Genomic DNA, 27,157 nt, shown 5'->3' with positions numbered 1-27,157 from the left:
AGCTATATTGCCTAGAAACACTCTGGTTCATTTTTATTTAAGTGCCCACTTTCGGAGTCACTGCAAGTGAGAAGAATGTTTCTGTGAACTATTTTTATTTAGTCGTAAATAATTTTATTTAAGAAGAATTTTATTTGGTTAGAATTAGACCTTGGCATTCTGAGCTTTTGTAAAACCAGAGTTGACTAGCCTTAGTTAGAGACTAGACTTGCCATTTCTTCATGCAAATTTAAAATTCTTGGCTCTAATTCTTTTATTTTATAAATGATAACTGGTGTTAGTGATGAATCTGTCAGTAATAAGCCTCCGTCAGTATAGACTTTACTGGTTGTGATTAATCTACTGTTCAGACTGGATGAACCAGCTGTAACTTTCAAGTCAGTGCCATTTCATTTTAATAAATATGATAGATAATAATACAGATTTGTATCCCTTGCATTTTTTTAAAAGCTTCTGTTAAACTTTGGCATTTAAATAGATTCAAAATAGTCTTTGTGCTTCATATGCAATTTTTCCTTGAATCTTACAGGCTAAATGGCACAGAACACAGTTAAAAGACTTTTATAGGATAGCTGTATTGCCCTATCTTTTTTCCTTTGTCATTGGCTGCATTTGTATACTTCCATAAATGTCCTTGTCTCCATTGTCAGAGCTCTGGTTTTGTAGCTCTTTGACTTGGGGCAGTCATTCTTTGAATATCTATCTTATAGATAGAGTTCTTCAGTGCTGTTTTTGAAAACGTGATTGCTCTTGGAAACAACATCTGTTAGTCCTAACTATAAGATATAGCCTAGTTACAGCAGAGCATGCACCTCTCTAAAAATTTCTTACCTATAATTGTGTCCTTCCAAGCTTTAAAAAAAAGAAGTCTCAACTTTGCTAGCTTTATGCATTCTGCTGTATTTCCAGTTTCAAGTGCTCTTTGTTTTATGGATGAATTTCCTTGTTCCTTCCCTTTCTTCCTCCTCAGCATGATGTGACAGGATTATTGTCTGGGCAGTTGTGTCTGCTGTATCTAGGAGTGTGAGGACAGCCATAGTGAGTTAAGGACAAAGTCTACTCTACTTGCTTTTCTGTTTTTGCAAGTACCTGGTAGTTAATAACTGAGGAATGATTTTAAGAAGCAGGTGAAATGTGATGTAATCTACTCTTTTAAACTATTTCCCACCTTTCTGATACAGTCATCATATAGCAAGTTACAGCTATCTGAAGCGTTTTGTTTAAATTCAGCTAATAACCACATTAATGGTGAGTCTGCTCAGTATTTTTTTTCACTTGACTATTTTTTTTTACTTGGCCCTCCTCAAGCAATGATTCATATTTGCTTTTAAGAGAAAGATACTATTTTACATGTCTGTTAAATAACTTTATTATGTTTCTGAAAAATAACTGTCCATCTCCATTTTTGTGTATTCATAATAACATCTTTTATGGACTGAGTGTGCTAATTCTCTCCACATCTTTTCTAAGCTCAAATCTCTGTCCTAATTAAATTATTTTCCTGAAGATGTCAGTCAGTGTCTCTGAGCAAGCTATCATCCTTGTCACTTACTTACCTTTCTTTGTTCTGCTGGGTTCTTGCTCGGATGTGTTGATGACAGTTGCACACAGTTGTCAGTTTATGATGCCATAAGGCATTGATGTAATACCGTAGTGTCTATATGGGTAGGGAAAGCCATTCTTTTTTGCATAATTCCAAATCTTTGTTTACCTGTCTATTGCTGGACACTGAACTGCTGTTTCCAGAGCATGGGCCAACATGATATAAAGCCTCTGGTATTCTCACCATTGCCTGTGGTTCTGTGTTTACTGCTTGTTGGTGTGTGGTTTTATTTCATACGTTTTACCTTATCTGCAGCGACTTTAAGCATTACAGAGTGTTGTACTGTGCAGCCACTAGAATTTTGGCTAACCTAAATAATGTTTCATTATCAGTAATCTTTCAATATTCATCATATTGCTGATCACTTATTAAAAAAAAAAAAAAGTGTATGGAACCGCATGGCCTATAGTTTAGAAAGTGGTGTTTTTATTTTCATTCCTGACTTTCTTTTAACTGGGTATTTGAGAGAACTTTATAGTATCTTTAAGTGGTTTGGGGTTAAAAAAAAAAAAAAGCATGTTGTATCGCTTGGGTAATTTTTCCCCATGTTGGTTCCTTCAAAGAATTTTAATACAACTGTGAGATAGAAGCCCACAGAAATTGTACTGTCACACATACAGCAGCACATACTGCTGCACATACAACAGGTAGAAAAGATGTCATCAGTAGATTGGTAGAAAGTACAGTGGTCATGTAGTTCCCTGATATTCTCACAACGGTCACTTAGGGCTGTTGTAAAGATTAATTTTATATGCCACCTTTACTTTATGAGGTTGCAAGTTTGTAAATGAGAGGTTATGCTCCATAGTGTGCATTGCTTTAGTAGGTAGTTTGGTCCTGAAGGTCCGTTTTTTTGCCTTTCTCACTCTTTGCTGGTGCTTTAGTTTGTGACTGTTCTACTGATGCTGCTTTTGCAATAAATGACTTTGGTATGTGGGGATTTCTTAGATGATTTTTTTCTGAAACTTTTTTCACTGAAAACTTTGCAGACTGCTTTGCTTAACCATTTGTATTAATGCAACGACTTGCTCTGTGCCTGTGTTACGCGCAGATGGTTACAAAGCTTGTTGCTGCAGCTCCAAATTACTGATTTTAGCTTCCCAGATAAAACACAGAGGCTCCTTTTTTTGATCTCTGAAAGTTTCTATTGAGTTCTTGGAATTTGTTAGAATAACAGAATTGTGATTTTAAGTTAGTAGGAAAGACTGTGTACAAAATAAAACCATACGGTCCTATCGCTATTTACAGAATTACTTGAAATAAAACCTGATTTGCAGTGTGAGTGATGTGCTTGATCTCACAGACACCTGGGCAAAGGCAGTTTTAAACAAGCAGCTGTATTTTTCATACTGCAGTACTCCTAAACTTTGTTTATAAGGCAAGAACCTGATCCCATTTTCCAGTCAGGATAATTACCAGAGAAATTTGAACATATTTTACTTTGTGCAAGACTGCGCACACACACACAGGAAAAACCTAATTATTTCTGTAAATTAAGCATTCTTTAAATTGTTGCTTAATAAGATAATTGGCCCTGTCTTCTCTTCAGAAGGCAGCTGTTTCTCAGTAAGGCAGTCGTGTTTGTTGGGCTGTGGCCCATCCAGTCACTTGGATTCTCTGCACAGTCCCAACTTGTTGATCTTCAGAGATTTTTCAGTTCTGCTTCTGAGGCTCTGATACATGAGGATGACTGGGCCCAAAATGATTTTCATGCAGTAAGAATGCTGTGTGCTCTTTTTTTTTTTTCCCCCGTCCCTTAATGTAACATTATCTGCTTATATTTCTTTTGTTCCATTTCTCTAAGACAATACAATTCGCTTATCCAGCACTATCCATGTGTGTATGTCATTTGCGTTTCTCAGGTTTTAGGAAGCTTTTGTTTTGTAATAAAGCCATGCTATATGCTAAAATGTTCCCCTTCTCTTATTTGCAAGAGACCTCAGGTCTGAGTGAGCTTTCTGAAATACCAAATCTTTGGGTAAGTTTCTTTTTTTTCTTGTGTCACAGTTGGCATTACTGGAAAATCAGGGCACGTAAGGTTATGTTCTGAACTTGGTTTTACCCAGGGACCTGGATCATACTCTTAGGATTTGATCAAAGAAAACATTTATCTCTTCAGCTCTCATTTTGGCAAAAGAAACTTCAATGTGATGTTCAGACTTCCTTTGCAATCACCTTCTGTTATTTTGTCACACCCTTATATTTGTCTGAGCTCAGCTGTGCTTTACTTAAGTGAGAACATGGTGACTCCCAGTGTGCTGTGTGGGCTGGCTGATTGGAAAATCCAGCAGACTGGCTTGTTAGCTGAGCTGTGGGTTTGATTTACTGAAAATCTGCTAATTAACTGTAAGGTGCCAGACTGCCCATGCTTGTGTGCAAAGAAGCTACGCAGCACTTAGGCTGAGTTACTTGCAGATGGTTTTCTATCATTTCTATTGATTTTTTTTTTTTCCCCATGCTTGAATATAAGGAGATGACACTGGCAAAAGGAAAGTTGAAATAAAATGTACAGAAGAGAGCAAAACTTGTTTGTGCTCAGCATTCCCACTTCTTTTTCAAGTATAAGCCCAGCTTGGATTTTTGTATTGTGCTGTTAAATAACTAAGAAGGAATTCGTGATCTGCTTTTATGATTGTTCTGGGTAGTCTTACCACAGACCAGTCTATCAAGGATTTGTGCTTCTTAGTCCTTTCACACAGAGATATTTGACATTCCACTGGTATTCCAGTACTTCCAAACAAAAAATGGAACAGTAGTCTATAGTATTACTGTCCATGAGAGAAATGAGGCCATCTTAGGGGTGTTATTGCAAAAACAATGTAGAATCATAGGATGGTTTGGGTTGGAAGGGACCTTTAAGATCACCTCGTTCCAACCCCTGCTATAGGCAAGGACACCTCCCACTAGACCAGGTTGCTCACAGCCCCATCCAGCCTGGTCTTGAGCACTCTAGGGAGAGGGCATCCATAAACCTCTCTGGACAATCTGTTCCAGTGTCTCACCACCTTCACATTAAAGAATTTCTTCCTGATATCTCGTCTAAATCTACCCTCTTCCAGTTTAAAGTCTTTTCCCCTTGTCCTGCTGCTACCTGCCCTTATAAAAAGTACCTCCCCAGCTTCCTTGTAGGCCCCCTTCAGGTATATTTTGGTATTATTATTATTTTTTCTTTCCATTTGTTTGAGTGACAAAAATTTCCAAGCATTTTGCAGATTAGAGCCACTCTTCTGTAGCAGAGAGAGGCTGCAAAATTCTCAGGCTAGGTTCCATCTATTAAGTAGAAAGGAAAAAAAGGAAAAATCTGGTCTTCAATCTTATTGTTCTACCATTTTGTACAATCTGTAGACAATTAAAAGAACAAGGTAAGAAAATATTGTTTGCTTTTGCTCTATGTAAATAAATGGAAGTGAGCATAATAGCAGCCAAAGGAAACATTCCTCTGTGATTGCAACAAGACTTGTCCAAAATAATAGACCCGGTGTTTTATAAATGCTTGGTTTGCCTTTGTTGTTTAACATTTTAGTCTCTTTAATGTATTTGGGTGCATACCAGGGTAAGTGTAAAATTTCAAAATCCAGTGGTGGAAGCCTTCTAAGACTGGACCACCTGCTGTGTGTGCTGCTCAGATTGCTCAGTTACGTTATTTCTTTGTTGCAAATTGAGGATGCTATTCAGTTAAAGTACTACTTGAAATTAAGTGTTTTGCTGGTCACCACTTCCTTGGTTTTGGAACAAGTTTTATACAAATGTCTTGGGGTGAAAGTCTTCTGAAAAGTGATACATGTTCAAATCAAGTGGGATTCACAGAGAGCTGAACCAAAACTGAACTGCTTCCACTTCTCATGAAATGAGGACTTTGTGAGACTGCCATTTCCTGTGTGTATCAGGAGTTATGCTTGGGTTTTAACAGTGAAGTAAGTGTTGAAGATGCATGTAAAGGTACTTTTGTCACTCCGGTCCCAGCAGTACTGGTGGTTAATGAAAAAATTATGAAGAATAAATTCTTTAGGCTTTAAAAGTGTCTTCATGTAGCTTTTCTTACAGATATAAAAAGCACTTTGGCATGAAAATTTAAATAAACCATGTAGTACTGTATAGTAAACAGTGATTTCTGTGGCTGAAAAGCATCTGAGTCAGCACGGAAGATGGTCTGAAACATTCCTTAGTCTCATGCAAAAAAGGAGTTGATTTGTGCTGAAGGGACAGTGGTCTTTACCTGCAGTTTTAGACAGTGAGTTGGATTGGTGTACCCAATCCAGATGACAGGCAGGGTTATTGCTCTGCCTTACAACAGATCTTTCACTCTTAGCAGCTTGATCAAATGGGAACTTCCAGTGTACATAAGTAAAAATATCTCTTAACTTAGTCTTGTCAAAATCTTGTAAGAAGGGCTTCTAAGTGTTTGTAAGCTCTGATACGGAAGTACTTGCCAATCTATGATCCATTTAAAAAAGTCATCCCTGGCAGTATTTCAGTTTAAAACTGCCTCAAGGAACTGTTTTGGTTCTTTTTTTTTTTTGGGTGAGGTGGTGAGATTTACAAATCTGGCACTAGAAAGTAGCACATGCCCTCCTAGCTACAGTTGATGTTGAACAAATGCTGTCAAGTGGTTGAATCTGCCCCTTGCAAGATCTAATGAGGAAATCATGCTTTGATACAATTTAAGGTATTAACATAAATCACAGGTAATTTAATACCATTTTAGAGGCAGCTGAAATGCATTCTGCCACCTGGGTCTGTCACTTGGTTACCTCCTGGTAACGAGGTCAGATTTTACTCTCTGGGCTGTGCTGTGCTGAGCATTTGTTCAGTGATGTAAACAGCTACAGTGATGGAAAAACAGTGGCTAGGGGAGTATAAAAGCGGTATGTAGGAAGCCCTGTGAATGTTGACTGATAAGAACTTATTCAAATACCTTATTTTATCCACACCAGCTGGATTTGCATGGGAATAATGCTTTGAGCAAACCTGTCTTGTAAAATTAAAGGATGTATATAAGGGATATCCACAGCATTCGCAAAGAAAACAGCTGTAGCTCTTATTTTTTCCCACTGAAGGTAATGCTCCCTAGTGGGCTTGATCTGATTTGCAGGATTGTGCTGTGAATACTCTAATAGCTAATGATGTGGATCAATGCTGGGGTAGGTAACTTAGAGGCCATTAGCCTGTATATTTTTGGTTTTCTTTCAATAAATCTTCATCATTATTAATCTTTCGAATTTAATGCAAGAATGAGTGACAAAAATTCTGAGGTGACGTTATTGTGATTTCCATGACAGCAGTAGACGTGGTAGTCTTTGATAATGGTAATTTTTAAATTTTTCTTTCTGCTGGCTACTCTGTACAGTTTTACCTTACAGCTCTGACTTGTGGTTGGTCCATGTCCTTTTTACCCCAGCCCCCCACTGCAGCACCGGAACAGCTCAAGGTCAAGAATCCGGCTGGTAAAGGAAACTGTTTTGTTTTGCATTAAGATTAATGGAGCTTTAAACTAACCAAGAGAGGGGGATTGTTCTGCTGGAATTGTTAAACACATCCACCCCTTTTAGCAGATATGTTTTTGTTCTCAGTAATGCTGGGAGTCAGTTTTTAACAGCGAGATATTCAGTGCATAATTCTTTTTAAATGGGAAGTGAGTTTGGGTATGTATGTATGGCAGTTATAATTAAGAACTTAAGTAAACTATGGACCATATTATTACTCACAAGGGCATTGTTCAGTTAGAGATGATTCAGAATTACAGTCCTATGCCTTTGTTTGTGAGTATGTGGTATGTTAGATTATTCAGCATACGAGATATGCTGACTGTGGTTCATTTTTCCAAGTGACTTGATGGCAGTATAGAAAGAGAATGCAAAGCAGAGCCTCTTAGCCTTCCTTCTTGTCTATGGGAGAGGCAAAATGGTTTCCACCTTTTTCTCTAATTATCTTCAGGGGTCCTTCTGGGAGCAATATGGCAGCTGCTTAGGTAATTTGGAAACAGAAAGATCTCCAAGTAAAAATTGAGATGTTCTATCAGTAGTGTGTTTTTCATACGCGTAATCAGTTTGCTTCTGATGATGCTTTTTCCTACTCTCTGTCCCCATTCATACCCACTTTTCCAGGCCATGTGTCTGTGACGTGTGAGCGCTAAGAAGCATGAGCAGTGTTATGGCTCATACCCTCTGTTCGTTTCTGTGTACTGGAGTCTGTGCAGCAGGGGAAGTAAAATGCAGCATTCTCTCCTTGGTTCTGGCCCAAACTGTTGTAGCTCTTCTGCCTGCAACCAAGCAATAACTTGTTAGTCTTTCTGATGAGCAGAAGTTCACTGCCTGTGTACTGACCACAAAAGCCTACAGTCATTAACTGAGAACATACGCATTTCAGAGACAGAATGATAATGCTTCCAGACGTATGCTTCCAAATTCTTGAGACCTTTTTTAGCCAGTTCACTTGCATCTATTACCTGCTGAAGTATTAACGTCTTCTGTTGCACAGTGCCTTGAAAGTATAGTTATCTGTTTTCATTTTCCCTCAGTAAGACAGATGATCACCCTGGAGGGTATAAGGCAAAGACCAGCAATTCGAGGAGTTCTCCTACAACTGGAGTTTTCTAAAGAAAATAAATCAGAACTGAATTTGTACAGGAATGTTTGCCTCGCATTCCACACACTGAGTCAATTTATCTCAGGGGTTCTTTTTCCTCCTCCCCACCCTCCTTAAAAGCTTGGTGACTGGAGGGAAAAAAAAAGTTATACGGCAGAGGATAGGAAGAGATTGTAGCCACTGGTGCCAGGAATCATCAAGGAATGCTTAAGCAGTGCCTCCTGTGACAGCATCCAGTTGATTGGAAAAGCAGTATGTGCCATCTGGCTTCAATTTTTGACTTAATTAAATGCATGCAGCCGTTTTTAACAACTTGGCTGAGATTCAACTGTCTTCACATTTTGTAAAGAGTTGGAGCTTGGATTTTGTTGGGGAAGCTACAATAGTCACCTGATTTATGTTGTTCGGTTCCCTTTCATTGTGGACTGTGCAGTTTGCTGATATTTGAGTGACAATTCTGTTTAAATAAACTGTAAAGGAGTTGCTGACTCTTGGAAGTCCAATTCAGTAGGGTTTTTTCACTCAAGATTCTGGGATTTTTTTGAAACTGCAGTTACAGTGATTATTTTTTTTTTTAACTAGCAAAAGAAGATTTTTAAGTTCAGCCAAGTAATTTGTCTGGGAAAAAAGAAGGTTTCTTTGTTGAAGAAGTTAGGTTACTCCACCCAGAGACTCCATATCAATGGGATTTTAGCTCTGAGTAGGGAGGCAGGGAGTGGAAGGATGAGGGAAAGGAGGAGAATGCTTTCTTTGCTAACAGCAGGGTCCTCTTCACTGCAACAAGGAGCTACTTTTCATGGTCAAGCAAACAATCTTGAATTGTTGAGAGCTTGTCTTTTTAGTTCTGTCATCTATTGCTTCATCCTGCACCGTTACTGAAACAGTACCTTCCCTATGGGGATGAAGGATGTTGGAAAACAAAATCTCTGCAAACACCTACCCATGGAATTGTAATTAAAGTAGTAGTCTGTTCTGTGGATGCTGGTTTTGAGTCTTCATCATTTTGATCTTTTAACATCTTCAAAAAAACCATCAGAATAAAAATTCATAGGAACAGTAAACATCTGTATTAGGTTAAAAACTTGCGCCATTGTCTGTTTTATGTAGCTTTATCAAGTTGACTGGTTTACTTGAGGAGTCCTAGTGTAAGACGAATTCTTTTGCCATTTTCCTAGAATTCCTAGACTGTCAGTCTTTCTGTTTTTCATCTATTTGTAGAGGATTGCCCCATTTGTTCCCAATTTTGTCTGTGGATGGGTATATTCTTGGAATGCTTTTGTTGAAAAGAAGTGGTTTTATAGTTACATATGCAGGAGTATCTAAGCCTTTTCTAGTTCTGTAATGTAAGAAATGTTTTTGCCTTCTAATCTTTCTAGATCTCTTATTTTTAGCGCACTATCCTTGGCCAATTGCCACCCATTGTATAAATGGAATTCTGCAGCTCTCATTATGAAAGTCAGTTTGCTTAGACCTCTTTAGCTGATCCAGTAAGTACGATATCCAGATCCCTCCTGCTGTGACTTAACAGCTGCTCTGCAGGCTTGGGCTAGCTTTAATGTTTCATTTACATGCTTCTCTTTTTACCCTCTCTACTTGTCAAACTAACAAGTCCCCTAAGCTGTGATACTGTGCTGGCATGCGTCTTTGGATACTGGAACAAGTCTCTGGTCTGCTTCTTGAGGGAAAAGATTTTGGAATTGCATACCATGATCTGCATACCTTCATATCTCAATTCCCCTTTTTCTATTCATGCCTGAAATCAGTATTTGTGAAGAAATTGCTGTTTTGACAACTGTTGTTTGGTCCACTATCTGTAGCAAGAAAACAAGGGGCTTTCCTCATGCAATTCATCTGAATTTGTCCTGAGCCTGGCCCCAAGAGATCTCTCAAGGGGGAGGGACTGCTGGATTTCTGCTTTCAAACCTACTGACTTCTTGGCCTCTGTGTTCAGAGTGCTGGAAATCTTACAAACAATGTTTCTTGCAGAGGAGGCACTTTGTAGTGATAACACAGCAACATCCTTCTAGAGTTAATCTGATTACTGTAGGACTAATTGACTCAAAGCAGTTGCGAATGGATGAATTTTAATTTCTTATTGTCCACCTGCACGTGTAATCATCAGAGTAAGGAGAGACTGGGTATTTGGATCAGCTTGGACTGTTCAGGATGACTTTCTCAGTTGTATCTACGTTATTGTTTTTGTTTGCTGTAAAGTTAAATGCTTGGCTGAATAATCCCCTAACTCTTTCTTTGAGTGATTATGGGTTGAGTATCAGAGCATGAGATTCTTGTACCCTGGTGTGAATGTATTTAGATTGTTTTGCTTGTGTTTTTCCCAAGCTGTTTTAGTGAGGTTTCTACTTGAAGTCTCTGGGCTCTCCTGCAGTGGTAAACATGTCCTTACGTAATTTACAGAAAGCGTTTGTCAAGTAGTTCTACTTTATCCTAATTTTTGGAGATTCACCAGCAGTATATGCAAACAATATTAACAGCTTTGCTAGCCATGAAACAGGTAAGCAATGCAATGAAAGCCTGAATGTTAGGAATAGATCTTAAGGAAAGCTGACTTACTGTTCTATTTCCCCTCTGCCCACATACTTGTTTGAAAGATTTGAGGACAGAAATTCTGGCCAGAATTAGGTTGGGGTGAGAGGAAAGGAAGTGATTCAAGCCAGCAACTTGTACTCAGTTGGATTGAAGTTGGCAACGGACTGTTGTGGCACCTCCTGTGATTCTGGATTGCAGAGCATCACTTGAAAAACTGTAGAAGGCCCCTAAATTAGAGAGAATTGCTTACTTTCAGAGATAGACTGTGATTTAAAGAATCATGCACAACGTGATCTCTTAGTTATTTAGACAGCACTATCTGTGCTTTTATCTGTGAGATAAAAGCATTGTGTTCTCCTGAGTGTCAGAGCCGTATTGCTTTTTCTGTTGGCTACCACAGTTTTGTCTTTGTGCTGATGTTTTAAAAATTTGAACTTAGAGGCCCAATATCCAAATAAGGAAAACATGGCAATATTTAAGGAAGTTGTTCCTGAAAATACAGATAACAACTCTATTCTGACCTGTTGGGATTAGAGGAGAAAACCAAGAAGTGTAAGTTGAAGACAAAGATCTTCAGAGTGGATGTAAGGAAAACCTTTTTTACTATAAAGGCAGTCAGCTGTTAGAACAGCTGTCCAAGGAAACTGTGCCACTTTCCTCTTGAAAATTTTCCTATTTCTACCAAACTAGCTTGTTTTGAAATGCCACGGTTTGTATGCAATCAGTTTTCTACTGATTGAAGGGAAGAAGTGAGAGTTCTTTCTTTGCAAGCACTCATCTGGAACTGGAGCAGAAGAAGGAATGCCTGAAGTTGTAGCTAGATTATGTTGTATGTATATTTTCTGCATGAAGGAACAGTCTATTTGGATATGCTAATGGCATACACTGAGGTCTTGGTGCTTGACAGAGGCTCTAAAAGACCATGGTGGTGGAAGGTTTTCATTGTTGTATTCTGGGGAGCCAGCTTTTGAACCTGAAGATTTTTTTATTTGTTTGCTGCGTGTGGGGTGCATACAAGTGTATGTATGTGTGTCTGTATATATTATGAAATGAGAGAGAAACTCCCCTATGATGATTACCTTTAAGTGGACATCTTCATCATGCTGTCACGTTTCTAATTGTGAATGAACCTGTTACTTGGAGGAGGGAGTTCTAGCCAAATAAGCTGAGAATGTAAAAACATGAGATCTCAAAGTCCAGAAGTTTGACCTTTTGACTCTTCAAAAACAAAGGAAGAAAACAGTGCTGTAGTTGGCTTTCCTAGGATTGTTGGTCTCATTTCGCCCACTGTAATGCTTTTCATACAGGAGTTTAAGACTTCACCCTGACTGCAGTTTAAATATTATTCAGAGAACTGGCACTGTGCCTTGTATAAAAACATCTGCACGCTGCTCTGAAAAATGCAATTAATGTTATTTGTAGGGTACGGTTTACTTGGTCATTATAAAATAAATTGTGAGTTAGAAAAGTACTGTTTGAAAGAACAAGTTACTTGAAGTTTGAAAACAGAAAAGTAAAAAACTTTTTCTCTATTCACCACCCCACCTTTGAGTACTTCAAAAGGGAGAGGGTCAAAATATTAACAATGCCAAGGAAGATTTTCAAATGAGATTACAAGAACTTTTATTTTCAAAAAATATTTGGTTTAAGTTATTTTCAAGTGAAACGTTTTTGCTCGCTTCAGATCTGTGCTCTTACAGTTGCTAAGATTCCTAATGACAAGCAGAACACAGATTTCAAATCATCGGTTTTTTGTTCAGTAATTATGATACATAATCTCTTTGCCAACAGAAGGGCATATACAGCAATAAATGTCATAATAAATCTTGAGTGGAAAGTTCAGAGTATTTTTTTTGTTTGAACGTGTGACAAAAGGAGCTTTACAGTAAGGAGAATATCTCTGGAAGAAGAGAGAGATTAAAGCAGATTTAGTCTTATTTTTTCTTAAATGTTTGGGTTTGTAAACCTGATAGAAGACTAGGTCTTGTCTGCTATGTGAATAGACTTGGATTTCCTGAATTTTGTCAATTGAAACTTGGTGTATGATGTGTAGCCAGGACACGTGAAGATGGACTTGTTCCATGGCCAAAAAAGAAGGTGGAATGAACAATGATTGCGCCTTCACTGCACAGATATGTACCTTCTGGATGGGCAGGAGTGGGATGGTCCTTACAGCACTAAGGCTACTGCTCCAACTCTTGTACCTTTACGGCTGTGACAGACACACAGATAACTAAAAAATAATAAAGTTTGTTGTTTTTATTTATGCCACGTGCATGTTTTATGAGTGGTGTTCTGGGCTCCAGTGGACTCCTTTAGTTATCTTGCTCAGTTGAGAAAACAAAATATTATTTTTACATTGACAGTAATAGAGCATGCATGTAGTATGTAGATCCATTTTAAAATATGAGAGTGCCACGACCTTGCATTCCAGAGGAGATTAAGTAGAAAACATCAGTAAAAGCCATCTGCAATCAGATTCTTTGCAGTTCTTCTTTTGGTGCTTTTGATCTGAGGTGAAACCAGTGAGTGATGTGAAAGTTGCCTTAGCAGAGCATGAAAACTTCCTAACTTACTGCATGCATTTGGCAGTTGTTCAAATGGCTCTGTGTGGGGTCAGTTGTACTTTAACCGTGAGCTTTAGGTACATTGCTGGAGAGTCCAAGCCATTTGATTTGTCCTCTTCTTCCCTTGGTTAATATGTTGTGTCTTAAGAGTGAAAATATTTAACAGAGCGATATTTATTTCTTCTTTCCACTAGTCAGATGCTAAATGTCATGATCCAGATCATGACATGAGATTTTTTAATCACTCTCCAGATTCAAACTACTGTGTTGAAGCTATTGCAGTTTGGGAGCTGGCCAAACTTAGCTGAGGAGTTTCTTATCTAGCCTAGTCATACTGCAAGCATTCCCTTAAAGCTCTTCTCGAGTGAGAGTAATGAACTGGTAACATCTTTCTGTGTCTCCAGTCTGCCTGTTCAGCATCTCAGCAAACTGAATTTAATAGAAACTTACTTCAGGATTAAACACTTTGGAAACAATCCTGTTTTGTTGTTGTTCGGTGTATTGCAATACTGCTTTAATGCCAGAATAGGTATTTGTGAGCTAGAGCTTGATGTATCTTCTGCAATCTGTACCTTTCTTTTTTAAAAGCAAACACATAAAGAAATTTAACTTTTCGTGACTGGAGTCATGTGGCCATTTCCATTAATCTTAGGGAAAACTTGTTAAATTTCAACATGTTTAGACTCTACCTTAATGCTTTTAAATGTTGCCAGTGTGTCCATTTAACAGAAGTGTTCTGTCTCTTCAGCCACAGAACTATTTTTATAACCCCTGAGGAATATGCCTCCTTTGATTTGGACTGTTTTCCTTTGTTTCCTCCTCCCATCTTAATTACTTGATTTGGATCACTGTTTTGCTGGGTACAATACTTCAGTCAAATTGCTCTACAGTAACTCATGCAGAATGCTTTGCTGCGTGTCTTCTCATGCACACAAAAATGAGTATTACTTTGTCTACAAAGTTCCTTAAAGCAGTCGTTTGCACTGCTGTGCCATTCACCATGCTGACAAGCAGGTTTAGAAGGCCTGTAGAGGGGTTCTGTGCTTCACCTTCGTGTGTGTGTGTTTGTCGAGTCTTTGGGAGGGATCATCCACAAGCAAGGCACAGCCTGACAGAAATGGCTCTGAATTTATCAGCCACAAAACAGCAGAAGTAATCCCTAACTCAAATGTTACGCAGCGTAACTCTTTCCCCACAAAGATGAGCTGCAGATTTGGTAGGCTTAAGTGAACCTGTAAATATTTCAACCTTGTTAATGCAGCAGTATTGTAACTATTTCAACACAATTTGTATTTGAGGCGGTTAGGAGGCTGTAATAGACTGTTGTAAAATAATGCTTCAACTTAAAACAAACAAACAAACAAAACTAAAAGAAGTTTTTCTGTTTTTTCTTGTTATTGTTGTTTTTCAGGCTGAAAGGGCTAATCCACTGCCTTCAGTGTTGTCTAGTTGTTCCCAGGTTCACGTTGCAATTTACTGATCTGAGAACCTGAATATTTCACAATAGGCCTATCCTGGAGCAAGATGGGTGGGGGAGAGCTTTCAGGGTAGGTAGGAGGCCGTGTTCAGGACCTTCTGTACCATGTGTTTGTTCACATAGGAACGCAGCCATGGAAGCACAGAATAAATCTTCTTGCAAGCCCACACGTGCAGGACCGCAAGGTGCCTGCAGGCAGGAAGGAGCTCGGGGCAAGGAGGTGTGTGATGCTGTGAGGCCAGTAGCAATGGCAGTGCTCTCAACAGTGCCTGTGCTCCTCTGCTGGCCAGTGCAGTGCCAGGGGCTGGTCTCTGCTGCTGCACACCCAGTCATAGAATTACCCTTTGTTTGTCTCTGTTCAGTGGTAGCACAGGATAAAAGCAGGCCTTGTCACAAGTGGATTTTTGTAAGAACGTAAGCTTTGTGTTCTTCTTCATGTTTACTTTCTTCTTCTCTTTTTTTTTGTTTTCTTTGAGTTTGGATAAAGCTCATACTTCTGAAAAAAGTTGATACAGCCTTTGAGGTTCCAGACGGTGCTCCTCTATGAAGGAGGCTGATGGTTAGGCTTTTGGAGTTCAGGAAATTTGTTCTTAGAAAATTGTGACACACTGCAAAATGGGCTTGCATTAAATGTGCTTTTTAAAAAATGTATTTATCATTCAGCGTACTGAAAACTTCTTTCATGTTAAACTCGACTACAGTGTGACTTTTCTTCTCTTTTTGCACAGAATTTGAATATGTGCTGGTAAGTCTTACCTAGGACTTTTTGTCAGTAAAAGACCTTCACTCTTGTACTCTTGTGACAGAGACTCGCTGTTCACTAGGTGTGTTTCTGGCCCTGTGCTGCTTATATTTTAAATCCTCTTGACAAGCAGAGCAACTGTTGTGCTCCTTGTGCATATGTATAATTAATAAGCTGCTTGTATTGCCTCCTAATCTAGCTTATCATCCTGAAGAAAAGTGTTTTCAATTTGTGAAGAAATAAAAGAATGAAAGGCTGGGGAGGTGCAATGTAACACCAGCACAGAGGAATAGCATTACCAAGTACTGGCAGAGAAGGAGGCTTGTGTTCCTTATCAGGAGACCATTTTTTAAATTGCGCAAGTTTGAAAGCTTAGCCAGTTTTTCCTTGTTTGCATTTGACAGGCTCTCTATAAGAATCCTGGAAATGCACATTCGGATTTAGGGTGAAGTAAGCAACATTTTTAGTGAGTTTTGAACTTCTGGTTCCCCGTTCGTAGGAAGTTTTCTCCTTTTATTTTTTTTCGAACTACATTTCTACAGCAATATTAGTGAGCAAATCATAACATTATTAAGTACATTGAGTTACCTGTTTACTCACTGCTTTGTTCTCAGCTCTTGAAAAATTAATACTGAGCTACCCAGCCATAGTTGTGATATCAGATGATATTGCTGGCTCTATGGCAGCAGACTGTCTGGTCGTGTATCTCTTAGATCGCTGTGGAGAGCATCGCATGAGTGGTAGTGCTTACAGTGCTTGGCTCCTGGAGATTTGCTTACAGTGAAGCAGCGAAGGGAGAAAACTGGTAGCCTTTAATACAGTCATCACTGTAGTGGCTGTGTGTGTAGGACTGGGAGGATAAACCTCTGAAGCAGAACAAATGGACTCTTTGTAGGCTTGCTTTCTTATTCCTGATTAAACTGCTGTGTAGCATGACCGTGTATTGGACCCCAAAAGTACTTCAGTCACTTTTAATAATTAAGCTAGTCAACTGAGAGGCCTGTTCTTTGCATCTTGTGTCTTTCAGATAAATATGAAATGCAATAATCCAGTATGAGATGAAGTACAGCAGTATTCTAGGAAGAGTGTATATTCTGAATCGCAGAGGAGCCTTAAACTTCATGGGAAGGCCACTGTCCAAAAAAAAATTTGAAGATATGAGTAGTAAAGATGTGAAGTATTCAGAAGATATATACTGAAAATGATTGTACTTTCAGCAAGTACATTCAACTTTGGAATACAAATAATAACTATAGTCCATAGGCCACTCTAAAAAATAATGCCTCCTGTTTATTTCCATGGAAACTGCAGCAGATACACAGAGCACTGTAACACTATATAGCACAAGTTACCACCATTAGCTATGGATTTTTGACAGTGATGAACAAGAACCCATGTGCTGTGCTTGTACAAATAATAATAATAATAATAATTAAAAAAAAAAAAACTTTGCACCAGTTGAGGGGACTCGCTGCTTCACAGCTACTATGATGGTGGTGTTGCTAGGAAAATGTTGCTCATTCAGTCTATTTTTCAATGGCCCAAAGAGATGAATGTCAGGAGATAGAAAATCCAGACTACACAGTGGGTGTGGCAGGACAGTCCAGCCAAGATTGGCAGTACTCTACACGGTCTTCAAACTGGTATGGGGTCTGGCATTACCATGTTGCGTGAGAAAAATTGTCTTTTTCTCTGGCTTGACTCTGTTAGTTTGAGCCTAAAGCTTAGTCAGGATTGTGCTGAAGTCGCTGGAGTTACTGTTTTTTATGGGTTTCAGATAACCCAAAAGGATCACCCCTTTGCTCCCCCAGAAGACAGTGCACATCACTTTACTTGCTGAGGGCAAATATTGCCATTCCATGGACTGCTGTTTTAAATCTGGTTTGTAGTGATGACACCACATCTTACCACCTGTAAGGATGTGAGCAAGGAAACTGTCACCCTCAGCCTTGTATTTGTTCACAAGCTTGTTAACAAACTTGCATACAGTGTTCATTCTGTTCCTGTGTGAGCATTTGTGGGTCCCACCTGACAGAAACTTTGTGATACTTGAACACTGCCACTAGTTTCCAATGTATTGAAGCTGATATTCAACTCCATAACCAGTTCTCTGCTTGTAATCTACCAACTTGCACAGATGAGCTGATTGAGACACTCGTCATTTCATGGTGTGACAGCTGTGGATGGCCATCTGGAACAAGGCTTGTCTTTCATGTTGCCACTGCTGAAGTACACCACCCCCTGCCTCACTGTGCTCACATCCACTCCTTGATCTCTACAAACATTCAGCAAGCATTGATGCTTGTCAGTAGGTGCCATTTTTTCTGCATGGAGGAATTCAATGGTAGACCTTTGCTTTATGTGCACTTCCATTTCAGAGGTGATTTTGTCAAACTGCCCCTCTGCTGCCATCTGTTGTAGGGGATTTTTGTTTGTAGTGAGGAAATTATGACTAGGAGATGAAAACAAATCTGTGGCTTGGGTAACCACGTGGAAGATGCAGGGAGATTTGAGTGTTGCGTGGAAAATGAAAGACCAGTGACCATTAAGCATAACAGATCTGTTGTAGCTCTAAAATCCTGGCTGTAGTCAGTCTTTCCAGCTTCATGTAACTAATTAACGTGTTAGAGTAAGAGAATCTCTGCGTTTTTGTACAAGAAACCAGCAGGTTAGAAAATGATGGAAATTAGAGATATTTTAGGTACACTATGCTTTATTTAAGTAGTACTAACATATGCGCTTCAGAGAGTTTAATGAAATGTTTCTTCTTACAGTTATTTTGTGTAACTTGGAAAATAAAGAATAAGAATGCAGGAAGTCCTTACAGCTTTCCTTAGATAAATAAATGGGATTTACGGGTCTTTCATAGCACAGTTATCTGACTTCCTGCACTTCAGTCTTACTCATCCCTTGGAAACCCCCCAGTGTAAAAAGCTGCAGTTCTTCCTTCTGTTGAGCATGTGAGGAAGCACCAATTGCAAACCATACTGGTACAATACCTTGGCTGTTCATATCTGTGATGTGAAATGGATCCAGGCCAATTTGAATGAGCTCTTGCTAGCCCATCTCTGCTTCCTTGTGTTTTTCTCCTCAGTTCAGTGGAAGCAGAGCTCATTCAGCTTGCCAGGAAACTTTGGGATGTATTCCCGAGCAGGTGTATCTGCACTTCTGGAAACATAAGAAAACAAACAAACAAACAAACCAAAAAAAAAACAAGGACACTAGTGCAACTTTCCTCCAGGTTCCTAGGGCTACCTGTCATTCTGGTGTGTCTGTAGTGTTTTTCCCCTCCCAGAGTGTCTTTGGGAGGTGCAGACTTTATTTATGAAACATTAGCTGTACATATACAGGAGAAACTAAGTCATGTGAATTCATGTTTCCTATAGTCCTCAGCTGATAAAGGAGCTAACAAAAACAGAGAGAGTAGAGGTAACTCTAACAAAAGAAAATCATCAAGCTGTTTACTTACTAAGAAGTTTGTAACATATTCTTAATTTCAACAGTCTTAAATTTTGGTCTATAATAATAATATACCCTTTTAATATTAAACAGGCAAAAGTCTGAGGTCTGCTTTTAAGTATACCATTTGTTTTGTTTGTTAAAAGTGGAATTGCAGTTATTAGCAAAATAGCAAAGTTCATCTTCAGGAGCTAACAAATCTTCAGATGCATAGATAGCTTAAGCAAACAAAAAAACCCTCTAATAAATACAAGCTGGTCATCAACTTTTAGTGCCTAGAGTTTATGGTAGCAAGGTGCTTGAAATAGGTAACCCAGAAACTTCTCAGTCCAACAAGGAGCTTCTTACAGAAATAGCTCGGCATGAATGTCTGTGCGCAGAAATTCAGACTTCTGCCCAGCTGATTCAAAAGCCAGAGTCAAGACTGCAGTAACAAAGTGAATTTGCAAACCACAAGAGTGAACCCTCGATTCTTTTTTCACCTCCCATTTCTCTTCTCGTCTTTTAGAGTTGCGAAGTACAAATTGCACTCTCTATAAAGACCAGGCTGAAGTAGGCAGTGGCAAAAGTGATGCTTTTCTATCCTTCATGTTCTTTTTTGAGGAGTGTGGCTAGGATGCTTTTTGGAGGAGAGATGAGGGAGCGGACTTAAGTACAGATTTCAGTTCCTAGTATTGAAGCAATAATAAGTAAAGTGAAGTGCATAAACACTGATGAAAGCAGTAAGAGAATCCTGTAATTACTTTTCTTTGTTACTATGCCACATCTGTCAGATATTGGACTAAAAAGAGCATGTTTTCCAAAGCCCCTTCCTAATAAGTTGTGACTAAAACATATTGCCGTGTCATTAGCAATTAAAGGATCCATCTCCAAAAAGCCAACCTGTTGAGCAGCAGCTCCGTTCTGAGCACTACTGAGGGATCGATCCACTCAGCAGTGTGCGTGCCACTCTCTCTATGATATGATGAAAAAAATCTCCAACGATTTTTTTTTTTTCAGTACCTCAACTCATTATGTAAGCACCTATGGATGAAGAGACCTATGAATGAACAGTCCTAGGAAGAATTTGCTCGGGTTTATTTGGCTGAAAATTCACGCAGTGAAAATTTTCAAGCAGTTTTGAGATGGGTATTTCTGATTATAACAAAGCAACAAACTTTCCTGTTGGAAAGATTGTTGGAAAGCTTGAAGTAAGCATGAGTTGTAGATTTTAAGCTTCAGCTGGGAAATGGTTGAAGACCATTTGTGTGGTGGATTTACCTAAGAGTGAGAGATCACTCAAGCATTTGGAAGTGGCGTGATTTGGCCTCAAGGGTAGTTTTGTGAAGCTTAAAACTGCACTGTTAACAATCCAGAATGAAGGCAGACATGAGGCAAAAGCAGGAGGCATTTTCCAAACCTAAATATTATTGAAATTACAAGACTCTGAATACAGTTTTTATTTATAAAAATAAAAGTGAACTGTTTTCATGATTGAGTTCATAATGCAACTAACACAGTGTTGATCGTATTCTTGGATCCTTAACAAGCTTTACCAGGTGCTGCTGTTCACTTAATTGCAAAACGCTGTATTACTCTACAGAAGTCTGGTGAACCCCTTTTTCCAAAACAAATGATACAAAAACCTGTTGTCTTTTTCATTGGGAAGAAGAAAGCTCGCTTACCAGTTTAGTCAAATCAAAACGTAGCTGAGTTCTATGATGCTTTGACTTAGTGATCTTCAACAATGAGTTTGATTTACCTTTAAGTTGCAACCTCTGAGTCTGTGTTTACAGAAATGCTACTTTGCTATTGAATCTCCTCCTAGGTGCATAGATCTTACACGTAAAACAAAATTCAGTATTTTTGCCTAGGAAATCCTTTGTTTGCGCTTTGCCATTTGCAGAATTAGGATATGTTCAGGCTATCCTATTGGGGGAAAAAAGCTTATGGTGACAGTCGTGGGAATGAAAGGCAAATTTTGGGTGTTAAGCCTGCAGTGACCCTTCAGAAGTCTGCATGGCTTTTCTGTGAAGGTGGTCGCGAGAATTTGCCTTTAGAGAAATTTTCTAGAGGACCAAAGAGTGGAAAAGGTACTGCTTTGCTGCCAGCTCTCTGCATTCTTTGGCTCATGCTTTTAAGATCCGTCTTGTCTCAAAGGAAAACAGCTGTTCCATGGTGTTCATAAATAATACAGACAGTATCTGGTGGGTTCCACAATATTCTCAGTTTCCTTAACAGTGTCAGACTCATTTTAAGGCAGTGGTATAAGCCGTCTTTAATTGTCTGTCAGTTACCAGGATGTATGAGTTCAAGATTTCCTGTTCAGTACAGTACTTAAAACAGTCTTGGCAATGCTGACATCCTAATCCGGCGTGATAAGACATGAATATTTTTTTTATTAAGACCATTATGCTGGGATACACAAGTCTGAGAAGTGTTCTTTTTCACCAGCGTACGCGGCAGTGTGAGACATAAGCCACACTTATGATATGCACATGTGCATATATAGGTGGTGGGATCACTTCGTGAGAAAAATAGAAGGATAATTGCAACCTTTTTCTTTTGGTTCAAGAACTGCTGTACAAACATCCTTCCCTGAAATTCCACTCATACTTCTGCAAGTGCTGTGTGGTGGGTTGGTGAGTGTTGAGCTGCATTAGTGTGTATGCACATGTGATCAGTTCTTTTGCCAAATAGAACTAAAGACACTAGGCAAAATGATGTAATTCTGATGTAATTAAGTGCATACTCTCTTAATCAGGAAGAGCAGCTAATTGCATGAGTGTGTGAAGTTTTGGTATTTCTTTAAAACAACTTTTTTTTTCAATTGATGTGCTTGCTCTTAATTATGTCATCAACATCTGTTGTATGTTGAAGCTTTTGAAGGAGAGCTACAAATGAAAGCCAATTTGGAAAATGTCCAGTTAGAGTAGTAAGCATGCTCCAATTTCAGAACATAAAAGTTTCTCCTGTGTTCCATCAAGATTTGCTAAATACATGCAGCTTCTTGAAATGCTTATTTGTATATTTTCTGTAAATTTATGTTACTTTACTCTATGGTGATTTTAATGCATTAGTTGCAAATCCACAGCACAATGCTAGAATTTCTTAAGAAAAAAAATATCACCTTTCTCATGTGAGTGTGAATTAAATGCCCCAGTGTAATTATCTAATTAGTTAATTATCTTTCATTTATCCTAGGAAGAATTAGAGCTCTAAAATAGGAAGTGACAGGATATTCCCAGAGATGCCAAAAGTGCTTGAACGTCTGATTTCTACAGTAAATTTTCCGTGAGGAAGGAGTTTCTTCTGATGTTCCGTGGTGATACTGAGTAGCAGAGTTTAAGAGCTGAAGTAGTGAGCAACTAGGTCTGTTTAGAAAACAAAAAAAGGAGGGAGGGGAGGGAATTTATTTGTTTTTAATAGCATATCTTTCAGAGCTGGAATTCAAAGGAACACTAATGGAGAGATGAAGAGGGCAGTGCGAGTGATGATTTGGGGTGCAAATTGCTATGCATTAGTCCTCTGTAGATTTGGATTTTGCTTGTTTATGGTTTGTGACTCAGAGTAGACTTAAGAAGTTGGTGCTTAGCAATAGATGAATGATGTTTGTTTCACACCCTGCTCATATGAATGTACGCCTTAGGTAAGGTGGTTGGGTACCATGAAATATCTTCTCATTATACTGAATAAAAATACTGCCAAGCTTTTTATTGTTAAGCTTTTTGACTTTTATTGCCATGGTGTCATGAGAGATTCACGTGGGCTGTGTTAGCAGTCTCTCCCTGTAAGAGCAATTCTGTGGTGCCTGCATCAGGAGGTTCAGATACTGCAAATTCAGAAAGTGAAACAACTTGGGCAAAAACCAACATGCAGTCGTTTCCAAAATTTGCTTTCTGGACTTTCTATCCTTGTTTGGGAAGCAGTTGTCTGACAGTTTGTGCCCTAGAAAAGTATGTTTTATATCATCTTTAGCGTTTGCTTGCTTTGCCTTTTTATTTTTGAACACTGGGTGAAACTGGAATGGGGGAAGATTTTTCTTTACTGGGCTGCAAACAGAATAAACTTGAACAGAGGAGAAACTAAGGACAAGGTTACCTTGACCTCTTTTGCTTCTGTAATAATAGTTATTTTTGTTTTCTTGAGTCTTCCCACTAACTTCCGGTTTTTTATTCCTGTAAGAAAGGAGAATTGAGGTTGCATACTGAATATACAGCAGATAAGTGGGTCTGATGGAATGACAACAGCTACTTGCATCTGTGCAGTTTGAAGTACTGCATACTTGTAGTGAGAGGGGTTGAACAGATTGTGTAATGATGAATTAAGATAGATTCTGTTTCATTGAATCATAGAATGGCTTAGGTTGGAAAGGACCTTAGAGCACTGGGGAGGGAGGAGTAAGTATGTTTTCTTGTTTCAGCTTGGCTTTAAATGTTAGAATTGTTGAGGAAGATAGTGGCAAAAATATGGCATCAGTCTGTAATTTGCGTACTTTGTGAGTCTGACTGAATACCACTTCTGATCAGTGAGCAATAGTTAATGCAAAGAACAAAATTTGTTGTCAGCAAACTGAAATGTTAGGAGGAACTTGACCCTTCCTTTGAGACTTTCTTTGGCAGAAGAATCGGCAGAGGAATAAAAAAATAAGACATGTTTTGAAAGTCAGCACCTTAGTGAGACTTTAAGAGACTAATAGTTCAGAGGGAAGTTCTTGTTCAAGAAATTGCTATCTCTGTTTTTGTATGAGTAGGTCATTAGTTTGGAAACTAACAGGGAATGAGGATGTTTTTTTCTGTTACTTGGTCTTATTTAGTGCTACCTTTGTCTGGAAGCATTGCTTTTTTTTTTTTTTTCTTGGAAGATACTGCAGTCAGTAAACATAGGCATAGATGCAACTTAAATTTTATGTAGAAGGTTAACATTTAGACTCACGAGTAAGATAGGTGCATTCTTCAGTAGGTATTCAACTACTGCCTAATAGATATTTCAGAGACTTCTTCTGAGGCCTGTTGGAGTTCTTCACAGTCTATAAAGTAAATGAAAAAGGACTTTTCTATTGTAATTATTGCAAAGTCATACCTGCATGACTGCACAGACACTCCATAATAATTATTTTTATTTTGTCAGTAAGTCATGCCTTTTCCCTAGTGAAGCAGTGGCATTGCACAGACTGCTGGGCTGCACTCAGCATGTTACTGTCAAGGGCACGTTGGCAAGCTGTGATGTTATTTTCCTGGGATGAACAGGAAGGCAGAAAGCAAAGTCAACCTTGTGGAAGTATATGGTTGCTGCAAAGTAAAAAAGCCTTGAACCTTATGATTGTAAAGATTACTTTGTCAGGTCATATTTTTCCTCTTGGAATTCTGTTCTTGTTATCAGTTTGAAAAGATAAAACGCAAGTTGTTTCTATGCATAACCTCCTTTTTTATCTGTTCTTATCATTGTTCATGGTAGCTGTAAGTACAAAAATGTAGGCCTATAAAGAATGCTTAATGGTAACTGCAGAGATTACATACATAAACAGTCTATATATAATCATCTGTAAGTAAATTTGCACAAGAAAATACCTGTAAGCTAACCCTTTCAAACTTCTTTGATGGAAGGTGTGTGAGAATAAGTGAACCCTACATAGCAAAGTAAGTCCTATTTTGGCTTTCTGCCAATATGTATGCCTTTCACAGCATGGACATGTAGCTCCTTTCTTACATTTTGTCACTTTGAAAAAAAAAAGATGGAAATGCATTTTAAAAACATATCCATAAGTTCAGATAAGTTTTTGTGGTTCACGTGTCATTATCCTCTGTAAAATACAAGAGCAAGCTCTTGGCTGAAAATAAATGAGTTAGCATTTCTCAAGTGATTCTTAAACATGGCATGCACATGTCTGGACTAATGCTGTACTAATTAACAGCAGTAGGAGAATGTCTGGATGCTGATGATGTGTTAGGAAAAAAGAAATTAAACCGTGAGCTGTTACCACTGCCAGCTCAGGGGCTTCCCTTTCTGATGTACACTGCCCTAGAGGGGCTCTTGCATAGGAAGATCCCCTTAAAACCTTGGGTTTGTACATATGTATTTACCCTGAGGAGATTGTTGTATATGGCAGGCTTGCTGGGATGGGTGGTGTGGGGATGTAGAGGCCTAGATGTGCTTTCTACGTGCTGTTGTGATAAATCACGCTGAATTGGAAAAAGTAAATTTGTTTAGGAGCTGCAACATTTGTGCAGGAAACCTCAGGTGCTAATGGCAAATCAGGCATCTCTGCTACTAGACTGCTCCTCTTCCTTCTTCTGATACATTAACTCTGTGCTTTCAAGACAATCGAGGTCAACTATTTGGGGGTGGTTTGTTTGTTTTTTTTTGTTTGTTCTGCACCAGTGTTGAACATGGATGAAATGCTGCTGTAACAATGGAATCAGTTCAGAAAAAAAAAGTCTTTACAAACCTTCTTTACAAACCTTCAATGTTCACTTTTTCAAACTTCAAACTCTTTTTAAAAAGAGTAGTGTTAGAGTTTTTGCCATGCTCCTCAAACACTTCTGGTTTGAGGAACTCTGAAGTCATGTTTCAGCCTGGAGTCAGTTCTTACAGCTATAATAAATCCCCTACAAGAGCAGCCTGCTTGAGGGAAAGTGACTGCAGGCCCTTAATCCAAGAGTAGAATGGACACCATCACAAGGATTGAACAAATACTCAAGAACTGTACCGAGTGACAGCTTTTCCAAATAGAATGCTTGTTTTAAGAAAAATGCTGGGCAAATATCCAACTGTTTAAATACACCAAATATAAAGCAATTAGAAATGGCTATGAAAGACAGTGCCATACTGCTGAACTCTGCCCTTTAAAAACTGTCTCCAGCCTGGTTGTGAAGCAGCACCACTGACAGAAGGCAGTGTTCCCGTCAGACCAGAGCTGGTCTGTGCCATGTGATGCTGAGAGCTTTGAGAGCATTGCCCTGCCTGCGTTTCACGTCTGCCTTAGCACTGAGGTTTAGGGAAGAAAGAAGCTGCCTTTAGAGAAGCACACTGTCCTGGTCCAAATAGCCATAAAATCTAACCCAGTTTGCTGTGAAATTTAATAATAATCCAAGCAAGAGCAAGCATAGGCAATAACTAGTGGGATGTGAAGGATGACACCAAGCAGCAGTGAAACTCAGGCTTCTTTGTTGACATGGAGTGCCGCTGAAGAGGATCACTGTTAGCGGATGTTTGGCTGCTAAAAGTGCAGCCATCACCAGATTGATAGCAATGGCTGGCAGTGGATAGACCTGCTCTTTGTGTGTTGGTACCACCTAGTTAGGCATTCTTCTTCCGGAGCTGTGCCTCCAAGCTCATGTCTGGTGGCTGACGCAGAGCATAAGACTGATAGCCTTGAGGAGTGGTTGCTTGGTGAGAGATAACCAGCTGGTGGCCTGAAGGTGTGTGTGAATTCCTTGCTTTGCCACAGACCGCGCTGGGGTGTTTTTTCCAGTTTGGCTTCTGAACTTATCTGCAAATGGGGCCATAGGTAGTTCCCTGCTCAGATGTCCTTCCAGCAGTCTCTTTTACTGTTCAGGTACTAAATCTGAAGATGGGAAGAGATGATATGAAAGAATGAATAGTTGCATATGCTGGCTTTGTGTGCATGCCTGCGTGAGGCCTACTTATGTATGTGTGCACCCACTGCCTTCCCTTCAGTTTGGGCCTGATGCAGTTTGCAGCCCCACTTCATCCTGCCCCAGCTTGAGCCATGAATCCTGCCAGTGAAGCACTTGGAATGGATTTGCTCTGTGCTGTACTTCTGTTGTTTCCTCCAAGTTACACAAATGGCAAGTTTTAGCTATAAAGATATTTCTCCTTTGTTTAACTCCGTGCAACTCAAAATAGCTAACGTTTCCTACATTTCACTGGTTCTGAAGATCTCATACGAAGTTTGTTTGTTGTTGGTTCTTTTTTTAATCCATATTAGATGCTCACAAGACAAAATGATTTCTTGGCTGCACGAGAAGTGAGTTATGATAGTTTATCACAGCTGATGGCAGAATGTTGATAAGTGGAGCTGTTTTTTCCTGTGTTTGTCTCTGGGCTTGGGTTTCCATCCCGTCTCCCACCCTGCCCACAGAGCCTGGACAAGACTGTCCCGGTGTCGTCATGGTAAATGAAACGAGATATCTGGTGTGACACTGCACTTCCCCAACCTGCCTCCCGCTTGTTTA

General features: G+C 39.1%; 1 protein-coding gene across 2 annotated transcripts in view; it reads left to right on the top strand.

Moving 5' to 3' along the window:
- Window positions 1–27,157, top strand: part of SHROOM2 (shroom family member 2) — a 121,732-nt gene that overhangs the window by 16,963 nt on the left and 77,612 nt on the right. The window lies entirely within an intron of this gene.

This window comes from Phasianus colchicus, chromosome 1 (genome assembly GCF_987193195.1).
Source record: "Phasianus colchicus chromosome 1, bPhaCol1.hap1.1, whole genome shotgun sequence".
NCBI lineage: Eukaryota > Metazoa > Chordata > Aves > Galliformes > Phasianidae > Phasianus > Phasianus colchicus.
Note: the sequence above shows the minus strand (reverse complement) of the source record. Positions and strands in the feature narration are given on the sequence as shown.